The sequence below is a fragment of the Pleuronectes platessa genome, chromosome 1 (genome assembly GCF_947347685.1).
Source record: "Pleuronectes platessa chromosome 1, fPlePla1.1, whole genome shotgun sequence".
Classification (NCBI taxonomy): domain Eukaryota; kingdom Metazoa; phylum Chordata; class Actinopteri; order Pleuronectiformes; family Pleuronectidae; genus Pleuronectes; species Pleuronectes platessa.
In genome coordinates this window covers 2310121-2324889 of record NC_070626.1, presented here as the reverse complement: position 1 = coordinate 2324889, position 14769 = coordinate 2310121, and the positions used below count along the sequence as shown (strand labels likewise).

The 14769-nt window shown below is 41.0% G+C and overlaps 1 protein-coding gene across 2 annotated transcripts in view; it reads left to right on the top strand.

Moving 5' to 3' along the window:
- The window catches only part of dok4 (docking protein 4), a 98658-nt gene that overhangs the window by 28187 nt on the left and 55702 nt on the right, over positions 1 to 14769 (top strand). The window contains exon 1 of one of the 2 annotated variants that reach the window (XM_053422318.1): positions 10827 to 11267. The exons of the other annotated variant lie outside the window; for it this stretch is intronic. The gene's annotated coding sequence lies outside the window, so the exon portion shown is untranslated. Of the gene's footprint in view, positions 1 to 10826; positions 11268 to 14769 lie in introns of those variants that run through there. 2 annotated transcript variants of the gene reach the window in all.

Below are 14769 nucleotides of genomic sequence, written 5' to 3'. Positions count from 1 at the left end.
GACTTATTGACAGGTTTGAGTGTTGTGGCTAGTTCAAAAGAATGTGTACGGAAACTACGTTGTGATGAGGAGTTTGACAAGGTGTGGGACATGGCCAAGGCTGCCAGGGCATCGCTGATACAAACTGAAACCCTCAAACGGAAACGCACAACCAACACGAATATGGAAGGGTATGTGGTTGAGGGAACTACAGGACAGAGGAATGATGACAGGAAAACAGAACTCAAGAGACTGTACTACAGCATTGTCGATTCAGTTGTTGGAGAAATGGATCAGAGATTTAGTGAACGCAACACTCAACTGGCTAGGTCACTTGCTGCACTCGATCCAAACAGCAATACATTTCTAGATGCTACAGCTGTTAAGCATATCATGGACCTGTCACAATCGCCTATAATTGAGGCAGAGTATGAAGTTGCAAAACAGTTTTTCAGGACGCAAAAAGAATCACAGCCAATCGAGGAGGGGATTTGGACCACAAAGTACATTCTCTCACAGTACCACACAACTCTCGTGGCAATGCCCAGTGTACTGACTGCTTTCAAGCACGCATTAACTTTCGGTGCCTCCACAGCAATGTGCGAGAACTCATTCTCGACTCTACGAAACGTTTTTTCGGACCACAGACGCACAATGCTGCACAAACGAAAGGCCCAGTTGGTTCAGCTGGCGTTTGAAAAAGACCTTACGAGAAAATGTACAACTGAGTGGAAAGACACTGTCTTGAGGAGGTTCAGTGCCAACACTCGCCGCCTTCAACTCTTCTGATGGTATTGATAAAATATTGATGTTTGAGTGTGTATAAATAGCTAGTTTATGTTCACGGGTCCGCCAATGTTTGCGGGCACGAGCGCGGGGGTTTGATTGGTGTTTTGTGTAAATACAGTATATTATAAGCAACCTGTTTGAGTGTTTTTCGTTTATATATATATTTAGTTAATGTTTGGTAAGACCGATAACAAGGTTATCGGTCCAATTAGTGATTTTTCGTTTATGTTAACTTGTTCAGGCAGCGTGCAACGAACACAGCGGGTCGGGTCCGCCCCTGTCCTTAAAATTTAATGCGTAGTAACTCTCCCCTTGGGTCTAAACAGGGCGATTTGTTACAACCTGAGGGACAGCCAGTAAGGCCACAGAATGCCAAACTAACTGTATGTTTGTTGTTATTTTTGGAATGTTGATTCTCTTTTATTTTTAATCAACTCTGTTCATTTTATTTTGTCCTTCTGCATGTTTATGTAATATGTATGTGTTGAATCAGCTTTGGCAATAGTGTTAAAAAACATTCATGCTAATAAAGCTTCTTTGAATTGAATTGAATTGAGAACTTGCGTGTGCGCATGTTTTGTTTTGCGATCGGGGCGGGCGTGTTTGTGTAGGCGCTATTAGAAACATGGCTGCATTGACTGTGATCATATATTTATTGATGCAATGGTGATAGTTGTACTGTAACATTACCTACTTAATTATTCGTAGGCTTTTCACTTGTGGTTTCGGCGATGCGCACGGTGCACAGTAGGCTACTCAGTGTGTGGTTTCGCCGATGCGTGTGTGTGTGTGTGTGTGTGTGAGAGAGAGAGAGATAGAGAGAGAGAGAGAGAGAGAGACTGTCTTACGTGCACTCATGTTTTGAGATTGGAGGTTAGTGTGTTTTGTGTGTTGGTCTGCGGAAAATTCGTTTTATGTCACTGTCAATTGAATGGGAATTTATGCCCCTCCGCTGTGAGCCTATGCCCCCCCATTAGATTGGTTCTGACGCCGACTCTGGGAAGGACTGAGTGAGAGAGCGAAAGAAGACAGTAAAAGTAAAAGATCAGATGACTTGTCTGTCTGGATGTTAAAGTCACCCAGAAGGATAAGTGCAGGGCCATTTTCTGGGAAGTTTGACAGGAGGACATCTAATTCCTCCAGAAAATCTCCCAAAGAACCTGGTGGACGGTAGAGAACAACAATAGTTAGTTGTACCGGTTGAGTAACAGTCGCAGCGTGAAATTTAAAAGATGTTGGGGTAAAGATTGGAAGCGAGTAGAGAGAAAAACTCCATTTGTGTGAAATGAGTAAACCTGTACCGCCACCCCTACCAGTGGGTCTAGGTGTGTGGGTGAAGGAAAAGGCAGTGGAGAGGGCAGCTGGGGTGGATGTGTTGTCCGGTGTAATCCAGGTCTCAGTGAGAGCAAGGAAGTCAAGTGATTGCTGTGTAGCAAAGCCAGAGATGAAGTCTGCCTTGAGGGTAGCTGACTGGCAGTTCCATAGGCCCCCTGTGACAAGGTGTTGGGTATGTGTGGAACGGGATGGATAGATGAGAGAGGAAAGGTTACGGTGTTGGTGTGAACGAGTACAAGGCCTATAGTAACTACGATGAGAAATGCGCACAGAAATTATACACATATTAAAAATAAAAAATGCAGCTTTATACTCAGCCTCCCCGAAGACTCTAACGAAAGACTCCTTTGTCTTTATCCTCCGAGTCTTCATACAATGAGTCTTCACAGACGCTGGAGCTGACGCTCCAAACAATTCCTGGTTTTTAAACCAGAGTTGACGGTGGCTGGCTTCAGCTGTGCTGACCACTCCCCCTGCTCATGAGCCAATCAGGCACCACGTGGTGTTAATGGCCCAGCAGCAGATAATCAACAGAGTTAAATAACAAGAGAGACTTGTCCCTTTAATCAGTGACTTTGCTAAGTGTCCTATTTGGCCAGAAACTGTTTCTGGACAAAGGCTATTTACCTCAGCAGGTAGAAAGTAAAATAGAATTATGCTTTTTAACAGAATTGGAATAAAAAGAAAGCAATTTAACCTTTAGCTGGTTCCTATTTTAACTCTCAATCACCTGAGTGAAACTACAAGCAGTAGACAGAATTAAAAATTTTATAATTTACGGATTTGTTCAAATGTATTAGTTAAGGTAGGCTAGAGATTATTAGATTATTATATTATCACTGTGACTTTGTGCCTCATGCTTGTCTCTAAATCTTTAAAATGTGTCTTTTTTTCTGTTGATGATTAGAAATTACATTTTTAAAACTGTCCCCTTATGATGTTAAGTGGAGCTGTGAATGTAGCTTGTAGTGTAAACTCACTTTTCAGCTTTCAGATATACACTGAACTCAAGCGATCTTGCAGAGCTACTATGTGTGGACGCAAATGCCTCAGGAGTTTCTGCAGACTTTCTTTACCTGGTCCCCTAGTATAAGTCAACAGAAACAACTGAGGCAGAAACAAAGGCTAACAAGTACAGACCAGCGCTCCCATGTGTGTTCCTCACCAACTCTAGGTCTCCCACAAACAAGTTGGATACGATCAAAATGAGAATTATGCCTCATTGTGAGACTTTCATCACAGAGAGCTGGCAAACAATAACATCAGGAGCACGATGATCAAAGTATCACCGGCTGCTCTGTTTAACAATGATGGCAGTATACATTCCTCCAAAGCTAAGGCTCATGTAGCACTTGAAAATATGCATGTTATCACCAAACAGCTGATGGCTCACCCAGAGGGCATTTGCAGTGGATATGTTGCTGTTGTGAACACGACTGAGTGGATAAACTCCCGCTGCTTTGTGCATGTGTGAAGGGAAAACTGACCCAATCTTGTAGCGTTCCTTCAAAGGTCATGCCTGAAACCCGTTTTTGAGTGGTAATTTTAGACCAGAAAAGCAGCTTTATAACTGTTTACCATTTTATTATACATTTTCTCAAAGATCATATAATAAATGTCTCTCGTGACACAAACATCACAATTTCAAATACAACTAAAATGTTTGCTCACTTTACATTTTCCTTAGAGTCAGACATAAACGTTCAAATCTTTTTTTAATTAATGAACCGGACATTTTCCGATACAGTTCTCAATTGTTCGTGTTTAAATGTCAATTTACTACAGGCAGTAGTCCAGTAGTGAATGCAGAAATAGGACTTTGTACTTTCTTTGGATGATCTCAATCATTTTTCCACAAGCCTATTATGTTGGGCCAAGTGTGGTTGAATGATGAGGAACAATTATTTGCCTTTGCTTGCAACCCTGAACCTGCAGCATTTATTCAGGTCAACAGAGCACAAGCAGCACAACCAAATATTTTCAACAACCAGACATTTAACCATATTTGTTGGTGAGTGAATAGGTGGAGAGAAGAATGGACTGTACAAACAAATGGTGTGCAAGCAAATAGTTGGCATGGCTGGTGATATAAATTGGGCCGACATCCAGCACTGCTTATGGAATCTATATTTATCTCCTTTCCATTTGCAAGAGCCAAAGATACACAATATTGCCCTAAATTAGGCAACATGTAGATAAAAAATGAAAGTGATAGAATGTGTATAGTTCTTTTTTACTCTCTCTAGTCTAACTGGTTTGCTGAGACTTGTTGTTTGCATGCTTTCCTGCATGTTAGTCAATGATGGTCCTGTGGTGTTGTGCGTAGGACTCCCCACTCTGCCAAAGTGAGGAGGAGTTTGATTGAGTGATGAAACTTCTTCAAGAATCAAACAGCAGATTAATGGGAGTAATGTCTGAATGTAAAATCATCAGAAAAAATAGTAGAGTATATCATAGGAGATACAGCACAATCTTGCCGAGAACAAGCAAATTCCATTCTGAGAGGATGCAGAGGGTTACATTCACAGTATATTCCTGTCAGGGTGTGAAAACAAAAGATCCTGTTGTGAAGCTGAATTTCCACTATTATAGTATATCTGTATATATATTTCACTTATACAATCATTAGTTTTCAGATAGGACTGACTAAGAGACAGCTGCTGTGTGTGTCAGTGATTGAGTAATTGTGTGTGAGAGAGAGTTATGTTTTTATGTTGTGTTTAAGTTCCTTCATGCTCTGCTGACCTCCTGCTCATCGCCCACTTCCTGTCACCTCTACCTCTGGTTCCACCATACTGATTTAGCTGGGAGTGGTGAAACAACAGGAAAAAATGCACATTCAGCTTTCCTCACAACCTAAGTATTGGTTGTAGGGACCGAAACAATAGGAGGGGCATTAACATCAGGCAACCCAAAGCATCAGATCGCTTATTCTGTAAAATAAGCCTATTTGTTGATGTAACAGGTACCAGGCTATCGGGTTATAATTAGGCCGTTATGTTCACCTTGACGGAAAATCATCCAGATTATAAAATATAATCTATATAAATATCTCATACACAGGGGAAGTATAAGTCGCACTTGATCACCGAACTCATTTGTATCGCTGGTTGAGTTGACTGTTCAGACCAAAATAACCCTGAAGCCTCCAGGAAAGGCCCTTGTGCTAGTGACAGGCTGTGTGTCAATGATCAGCTGCTTTCTTCAGTTCTTCACGTTTTTCTTCAGTCCCTAGGCATGTCTGGATTTGGTTTAAGGTCCCTGGAGCCTAGTTTGACACTGGAGTAAATCATTTTGAAATGATCCATTTTTTTCCACCTACACAAATGAGGTTATGTTTTTGGTCTGTGTAACTTCAAGGATACAGTATATTATTTTCCAGACAGAATTAATTCAAACTAATTCAAGGGCATGAAGGTTTCTCTCATGCACAATAGATTTTACACCTACAAGGAATTTGCTCTGGTAATTGGTGCTTACAATTAACATAGAAACATAAAAACGCATTAACATAAAAACGCAATAAAAAATAGAAAACCAGTATATATTTACTCACTGTTTACTTCTTATTTACTCACTTTTTTCCAATATCTATACAAAGTAACATTTATTTTGACATAAACATTTCTGAATAAAAATATATAAAAGATAAAAGATGTAAAAAGTAAAGTGATATGCAAAATGCAAAACAGTAAACAGTGTCCGATTGCAATATGCAGTGTAATGCAGTATAATATAATATAATATAACTAAAGAGTGTAAGTGAAGTAAGTGAAGTATATATATATATATATTTAGATAGATAGATAGATAGATAGATAGATACAAAATAAAAGGCTAATGGTTGGATTTATTCTAGGTGATGTACTCCTATGATCAGTCGATGAAACACACGCCTGCTTTAAGACACTTACGCTGCATCCGGAAATGTGGGGATCATCCGCAGTTTGTGGAGGTGTGTGAAGTGTCTACAGAAAGTCCAGTGCACCCCCCCCCCCCCCCCCCCCATTCCTTGCTTTGTTTCCTCATTCCAAGTTATGTTGTGGGTTTCCTTCTAATAATTTCCATTTCACAACATGCAACACTAACATGCGATCGACGTCTGTAGAAGCAGCATCCCCTTATAGCAAGTTGTTTGTTCTTGTTTGTGTGTATGTAAGTGTTAGCTCAGTGGGGTGTGAAAGGTGGAGACAGGGGTGATATTTCTCCCAGACACACTCTGCTCCAGCTCTCTGGTTTGCCATATGGAGCCCATTACATCCACTTATGAACATATTACACTAGCCACACACACACACACACTTGTAGGACTGATACTCATAAACAGAATCATGCACAGAGGTAACATATGCCATGTAATAAATAAGAGTGTCCACATTAACCCCTGAGGGGCCTATGTCCATATGTGCTTGAGTATGTGCTTGGATTTATGTGCATGTGCATATGTTGTAGAGGCCAAGTGCAAGTCTTCCTATTTGTGTTTTGTTCCATGTACCTCAGTGTCTGTACTATTACATTAGTTCTCTGCTCAGGGTGAGTGTGGGGGGAGGGTAGTGGGTCCTAGTGGGTTTGTTTTGACTGTTTCCTCTGTGTACCTCCAAGCCCAAGCTGCTCTGTTGCATTTCAATTGACACATATTTTGTGTCAAGCAGTCATATTGCTAAATGTGTGTGTACGCATGTCCGTGTGATAGCGAGAGAGAGAGAGAGAGAGAGAGAGAAATGCTTCCGCTGTGTCATCACTATGCCGACACCTGGGGACACACAGAATGGCTTGCACTAGATTATGCCTCTATACACACAGAGGCAGTTGAACTGTTGAGATGAGGGTTTGTTGTTAACTCTGCCGTAACCCCTGTAACAGAGCACCCCTACATTTTCAGCAGGACTGATATAAAACCAGCACATTATTGGGATATGAAAATATAATGATTTGAATGAATTTCTGTTGTTTTAATTATTCCATTTTAATAGAACTGTCTCAACCTTTTTAAAAGATAGGTTAAAGTGAACTACTTGTTACTGTTATCCTTCATTTCCATGTCAGAGATGTTGACTGGAGTCAAAAGTCATAACTCTGATTACTTTTGAATTGATAGGACAAAAAACTGAATTGACTTCAGCGCAAATGACCTGACTGATATGAAACTCTCCCCAACAAGTGAACAATGAATAAACTACAGATTTTGCTAACAATGGATGTACTTCAAACTAGTCTTTGTGTGAGCCAGAGGAAGTAAGAGTGTGTCAGTTTAGACAGACAGACAGGCATCTATTGCACTCCTGTCTGTCCTGGTAGAGAGATCCCTCACACGTTGCTCTCTCTTTTAGGGCAGAGGAAGTTGCACCTTGTTAAGCCCTTTTTGACAAACTATGATTTGTGAAAACGCTATAGACCATATGAAATGATTGGTCTGCGTACCTGTCTGTCACTAACTGGCTTCCCTCTGGACACCCTGCTTGTGTTCTCATCGCGCATGGCCGCAGTCTTCACAAGCTGGAGAGACATACACGACACTCTGGCAGCTTTGGAGGATTATAAACCAATTTAAAGTTTAGCTCAGGAATGTGATGTGACTAATTGTGTCCCAGTGATAGCATCCAATTCCGACACATCTGATAAGTTTTAGAACTTTTAGATATTATAACAGATGTTGTATGGATTATTAATATTGCAATGACTGATTTGACTATACTAGACAAATATTTAAAAGCATGTTTCATTATCTTTTAAACACAGAAGTGGAAAAGACATTGTGAATACAGTTGCTGTTGCTCATCAAAACTTTCATAATGTCAGTTTAAGCTTGGGTGAAGGCCATAATGATATTTTCAATGACAATGATTTTAGACATTTTTTAAATACTGTAATATAACTAGTTATATAACTGATGGAATATAATGCCAACACTTGCCAAAAAGGAACTCTAAAATAACTTCACCTACAACGTAGTGTTTGGTCACGTACCAGTTGGCAGCATTTGTCAGCTACGAAGTGTCCTGTCTGGAATGAGAAGTTGATGTATGAGTTTTGAAAGAGACAACTAGCACAAATCTACCGGGTCCGAAGCGTCTGTGGCTGATCTGCAGGTCCATCAATCAACAAAACTGCAAAACTGTCAAGGTGAGCGGTCTGAAAAAAATGAAGCCTATTCTCCGGGAACATTCCTGTTATTTTGTCTACCTGAAGTCGATCGACTCTTAGACCAACAAATCACTGGGAACCTTTCCTAATTGGACCGTTTTAAAGGATGAAACCTTGGTAGTGACAGACCTGGTGTTCAGCGCACAGCAGGTCGGTACTCTCTCAGCACCAACAGGTATCATGCCACTGACCCACATTTTTCCCTTATACGCTCACCTGATTGGCTGGCTAATTGATTGGCTGTCAGGCTGACTGATGGAGGCTGCCCTGTTAGCCAGCATATCCAAGGTAACGCGCTGATGCAACACCCAAAAGCTCTCCAATCAGCATTTTTCAGTGAACCCAGTGAGCAGGAGAGCGGCGTGTTCATCTATCATTCTGATTTTAACTGGTACAGCTCCCCAGAGTCTCACAGTTGACCCCGTTCAAACTGTCTTTCAGTGAAACTGTACTGTCCCCACACGATAGATGTGTGAGCTTCTCTGACCTTTTCATGTAGGCTAATGGAACTATGTAATAACCTGACTGACTATTACATAGTTGATTCACTATGGTTGAACCGAATTATATTTGATGTGCACCATCGTACACCACCTTATTTCAGCATCCTGGCTTCATGCATGTATGACACTTCTTTCTCTATCAACTTTTTTAATATTGCAGCGAAAACTTTAAAATGAAAGTGAACTAGGTAGTATTAGCCTGGTAGAGTACAATCATCACAGACCACAGTGTTTTTTTTCCGGAAAAACTACTTAAACCTTCTTAAAAAGGAAAAACGTAGAAACCTCAGGAAGAGCCACATGCGAGGGATCCCTCTTCCAGGACGGACAGAAGTGCAATGGATGCCACGAATAATAGGTATATTGTCAGGCAGTTTGTTGCTTTTTTAAGTCCGCGATCAGTTCCCACCGTGATCGGGTGCTGTCGTAATCACGATCCATTGACACTTTGGGATCCGTCATCAAGGTCCATGATTGCTGCCAACGTGATGTGAGATTAGGCATATAATCAGTTGAGGTCGATGAATATCCTACTGGAGAATGGAGGAGTTTAAGGTGGAGGTAGGGTTATGCTGAAGGACGCCTGACTGCGGAAGAGAAGAGAAGGGATTTTTAAAGTTTGACAGGTGCTGGATGATTGGCTGAAAAGACCGTGCCAGACCTGATTGGACATTTAGGAACACCCGCAATCAGCTGATCACTATGCAGGTTAAGTGCTCCGTTATGATCAGCTGATCGTCTGCAATTTAAGTCTTCCTCACTGAACTTACGCTAAGCTTCATTTTAGCAGACAGCTGTTGCTCTGGAGGTAGAGACGGTTGTCCAATATTGAGAGGGTCAGTGGTTTGATCTTCGACTCCTCCATTAAGCATTCCAAAGTGTCCCTGGGCAACAAACTGAACCCCAAATTGCCCCTGACGGTTGTGCCGTTGGTGTCTAAATAGTGAAAAAAAAATGTGTGATAGAAAACTACTGCATATAGAAGTGCTGTATGAATGTTTGTATGAATTGTTGATTGCAATTTGCACTGTAAAGCACTTTGAGTTAACGATAAGACTCGAAAAACACAATATAAAAACATTTAATTTAAATAATAATAAAACCAGATTTTTTATGCCAACTGCATTAATGCAACTGCCACTTAAGGGAGAAGCTGCGCTGAAATCTATTTAGTGTTGGTGGTGTGATGACGTAATGGCTGCTAGCAGGTAACATGGTCGCTGGCTGTAACTTGTTCCAAAATAGAAAAGAAGAAAACCTCGATTTGTGTTTCTTCTTTGTTATCAGAGACGGTTTTCTGGATGTTGCACTACAGCAAACATGATCGATTCTTCATTTGAGACTCTCAGAGTCTCTGTTCTCTAGAGGTCCGCTCTCCCAAAATATTTAGTTTGGATCAACTGTTTGAACTTTCACATCAGAGCTTAGTGGATTCACAGTGAAGAGTCAGTCCAGGCAGTTCAAATGACCATTCCATTCCCACTGAGATGAATACATTCTGTTCCAAAATTCAACTTTAGCTGCTTTCAGACAATGTCTGAGGGAGAGTTTCTCAATCATGCCCCCAAGTAAACACTCAGGAGGATTTATGAATGAGCCGATATGAGAAACAGCAAGGCTCATCCACAGGATTCACTGCCAACAAGTGGACATGTTGATAACATTTCTAAAACACAACTGATGATAAAATGGAAAAAATTAAAAAAAAGTCTGCAGCTATTCTCCAGAGTTCATGTCTGAAAACGGCTTCACAGTAATTGGGCGATTTACTGCTAATAAAGTGAGGAGGACAATGATGACTAAGAACTTAGTCACACAACTTGATCAGAGCCACATACATTTTTCTTCGGAAAAAGTAAATAATGAAATGGGGAAAAACAGCCTGAATACTTGTTTCTTTTTGATCTTTGTTTCTGTTGTATCAGCAGTGGACCACATCTTTGAAGTGACTGGCTCCTAGGAGTATTACGGTAGAAGGCGGGTCCTGTTGGCGCGTGGTTGTCTGGCTGGGCGTGTTCTGTGTGTGTGTTTGTGTGTTTGTGCGTGTTTGTTTGTCTGTGTGTGTATGTTTGTGTGTGTGTGTGTGTGTGTGTGTGTGTGTGTGTGTGTGTGTGTGTGTGTGTGTGTGTGTGTGTGTGTGTGTGTGTGTGTGTGTGTGCGTGTGTTATCCATCCTGTAGGGCTCCTGACCACTCCTGCTGTGTTCAGGCACAGCGCCGTAGGGACGCAGACAAACAGGGAGGGACAGTGAACCGCACCGGAGCTTCCACTGCGCACAACACAAACCATCCGTGACTCCAGACGAGTGGCAGTGCTCCTCCTCCGGCTCGGTAGGATTTACTGTTCGGGGCGTCTGCTGCAGCTGCATGGAGGCAGAATAGAGACTGCAGCAGGAAGGTCAGCTGCGGAGGATTAAGTCTGCGGAGGCACAGGCACCCTGTCCGAACACCGGGACCCCACCCGGCCGCAGGTTTCCCCGCGGCGCTGGAGCTCCCAGACGGTGACAGCTGTCAGCCAGGTAACATCCATGCAGAGCTGGAGCGTGTCTGTGGTTGTTTATTGAGATCCTGTCAGTGTTTCCTACGTGAAGCTCCATTACCCTGCTACTTTCCCACGTTCACCAGATCATCAATGTGTCCTGATGTGATCGGGATGAAGTCACAAAAGGAAGATTCAATTTAGTTTGGCTGTGCTACCACCATTATTCCAAATATGTTATCAGTCCAAAGGTTTTCAAGAGTCAATAATGCCATATCCACTGAGTTAAACTGATTATTTGACTGATGCTGGTTTTTATGAATTTTTATGTGAATTCTAAATAGTTGAGAATGGGAATATCTTTAGATTTTGGAAATTGTTAGAAATTGTTATGGATAGTTTTGATTATAGTCTTTGTCAATTAAGCACTTAATGGTGGAAATGTGTCCACATAAATTATTCATGCACAACATTAATGATGATTTTTATTAACAGTGGGCTCCAATATGAGGTAATGTTTTCTTCCCTGTACTCTTATTTTAGAGGTTGCAGTTCATTTATCTGTGATTACATTTAGAGCTTCGAAATTGGAAAAGTTTCTTATTGCTGCTGGACCGGTTTTAGTTTAAAATCAGCGGGGCAGATTTTTTGTCTAGACGGACCAAACGGAGACAGATTCGTATCACATGACCCACTTCAGGAAGAACACAAATAGTATTAGCATCATAAACCAGTGTAGAATTCAATGTGGATTACACACATTACTGACCCTGTTGTTTCAGCTAAGAGTGATACAACTGCTTACATGTATAGGAGACAAGCTATTATTCCAGTGATCTGCATCTATAAACCAAATGCTTCCTGTGTACACTGGCACATAAATAAAATGTATTATTATTAATATTATTATTTTTGCAAAGCTTGTAATTGAGGATATCTGAAATTGAAACTTAAAGGTAATTTTTCTTGGGAGGATGAGGTTGTGGGTTAGAGTTCATGTGACATCACAGTAAATATGTGGATATCTGAAACCTCATTTTAGAACTAAATCAACAATATACTGTATATTTAGTCTGGTTATCAAGACTGTCACTTATACTTCGGTTTTGTTTTTTGGAAGTACATTCAAAGATTTAGATATATTGATATACAATTAATACCGGCAGGAAAGCTATTGGACATATCACCATTATGATTTGTGTGAATACAGGTTTGATAAGGAAATATGCTTTTCTGTTATTCTTAATATCCAAAATATAATAACTATTAGAGTGGGGTCTTGCTATAACAAGTACCAGCTGGACCTGCTGTACTGGAGAGTCAACAAGCATTTATGTGAGTCATTGATCAAACCCTATAGCCAATCAAAGGTCATGGTCAGTAATCAAAGTGACCAGAGCAGCCAAAGAAGCAGAGACGTTAGTCACTGTTCTCACCTCCAAAGTCTTAACAATCATCTTAAAGCTGTGGATTGAGCACAGATGGAACCGTTGCCAGCACGTAGGTAGGGTGGAGCTTGTGCTCATTGCAGCTCTGTTCTCACGAGACTACATTTGTGAACAGGGACAGGAATGACCTTTGAGAGTTTTTCTGTTTGTGAATACTCTGTGTTTGTATCATGGTTATGAGACTGACGGAACAACATAACATGCATTCAGTCTCATTCAAACAATATGTCTGTTGGTGTTACACAATGACTATGGGTCAATTTCAGATAGCAACCTCCCTTTGCCTTAATAGTCTTTGGGGAACAACAACAGCACAACATCATTGAAAGAGTCCATTTGTGCGGTTGAGACATGATTCTTGTCTCTAGTACAGAATTGGTAGTTTAATATGCAGTATTTCCATTCCCTTTGTCCCCGATAGTATAAATCCTTTGCCCCTGAAGATTATCACAGAGCAATGTTTTCTTAAGAGACTTCTCCGTGGCTCACGATGGAGCCCTCATTTTAGTGCGGTTAATGAACCGCTGGTCTCTGTTATCATAGCAGCCATAAAGAGATCCTGGTAATTACTGAGTGTGACAATGCTGGGGAGGAGAGGAGGGTCAGGGTGCGGTGTGAGGGTATTCAGGGTGAACAATAAGTCTTACCATTTGGACATAGTAATTTATGGCATATGAGGACAGTGTACACTAGCCTGGTTATGTCTACAGTGAAGATATTATGATAATAAAAAGCTACATTGTTTATGTGTTTGTGTACATGTGTTTGTGTGTGCGTGTGTGTATTCTGCCTGGAGCACACATCATTTGCTGATAGATCAGTTGTTACAGTTATCTTATGTGTAATCTATTGTGCTAATGATGCACACACCCAAACACACTGAAGTAGTGACAGCTCTGCTTCAGAAAGAAAATTCACCAGTGTATCTTGAATAATGTACATTCATGCTCTTACATTATATATATTATTGTGTGTGCGTGCGCGTGTGCGCGTGTGTGTGCGTGCGTGCGTGCGTGCGTGCGTGTGTGTGTGTGTGTTTTTGTAGCTGCTTATTCTCTGGTTGAAAGAGGAAAGAGGGAATTACTGTAGAACGGATGATGGAGTTTGAGGGTAAAGGCGGATCGGATAGTGAAGACGAGGAGAAGTATTCTGAGAGGAGAATGAGGAGAAGATGGGGTGGTGGTGGGGGCGAGGAGAGGATTAAGGGAAACTTCTTTCTAGCCTTTTTACTGCTCTAAATTGCTTTGACAGCCGTTCTATTATGCAGGCTTTATTCTGCTGTTTCTCTAACAAAGCTACCAAAAACTACGGTAACTATTGTAAAGTTCAACTACACCTACGGTTGAAGTCTTTCCAGTTGGAGTTCATCATATTATTAAATTGTTTTTATTGTAAAAACATTGGAGCATTACTCTGTTTGAAATTCTGCAAATCTTTAACCAATCTGTTAGTATTGTCAGCAGAATATTTTACATTTTCTTAATTGCATTTTGTATTGCTAGTGTGGGCAAATTGAATAGAAGTTGATTTGAGATTCTGCATTGACTGCAGGTGTGATTAAATGGTTGTTTGTCTTTGCATATTGGCCGTGTGATACACTGTTGACCTGACCAGGGTCTACCCCGCCTATTGCCCAATGTCTGCTGGGATGGATTCCAACCCCCCGCACCATTAATGAAAGGATGGATTGATGTATGGTGAATTGTGATGGTTAAAAAGATTCAAACAACATGTGAATGAAATCCTGAAGCAGTATATCTTATTCTTCTTTACCATCAAGCTCTATCACTGAGCCGCAATGTGTTTCACTGGTTGACGTGTCCCTGAACACACACACTGTAGATGCCCTCAATGAGAACCTGACGTCATGATGTATGGCTACCTACACCTGTGACTCGACTGCATCAGGCATGTATTGTCCATGCTGACAAATTTTGCTCCCATTTCAGGGTAAACTGTATAGCTAACGTTTAATGTTATTGTAGCTGAAGTCAACGTGTGTGAGTTAACGTTAAGCCAAAGGAAACCACCTATTGTCAAACTGTTCTTTGTGTTCAAATTTGGTTCTGCAAATCTAAGTTTATCATAGCAATC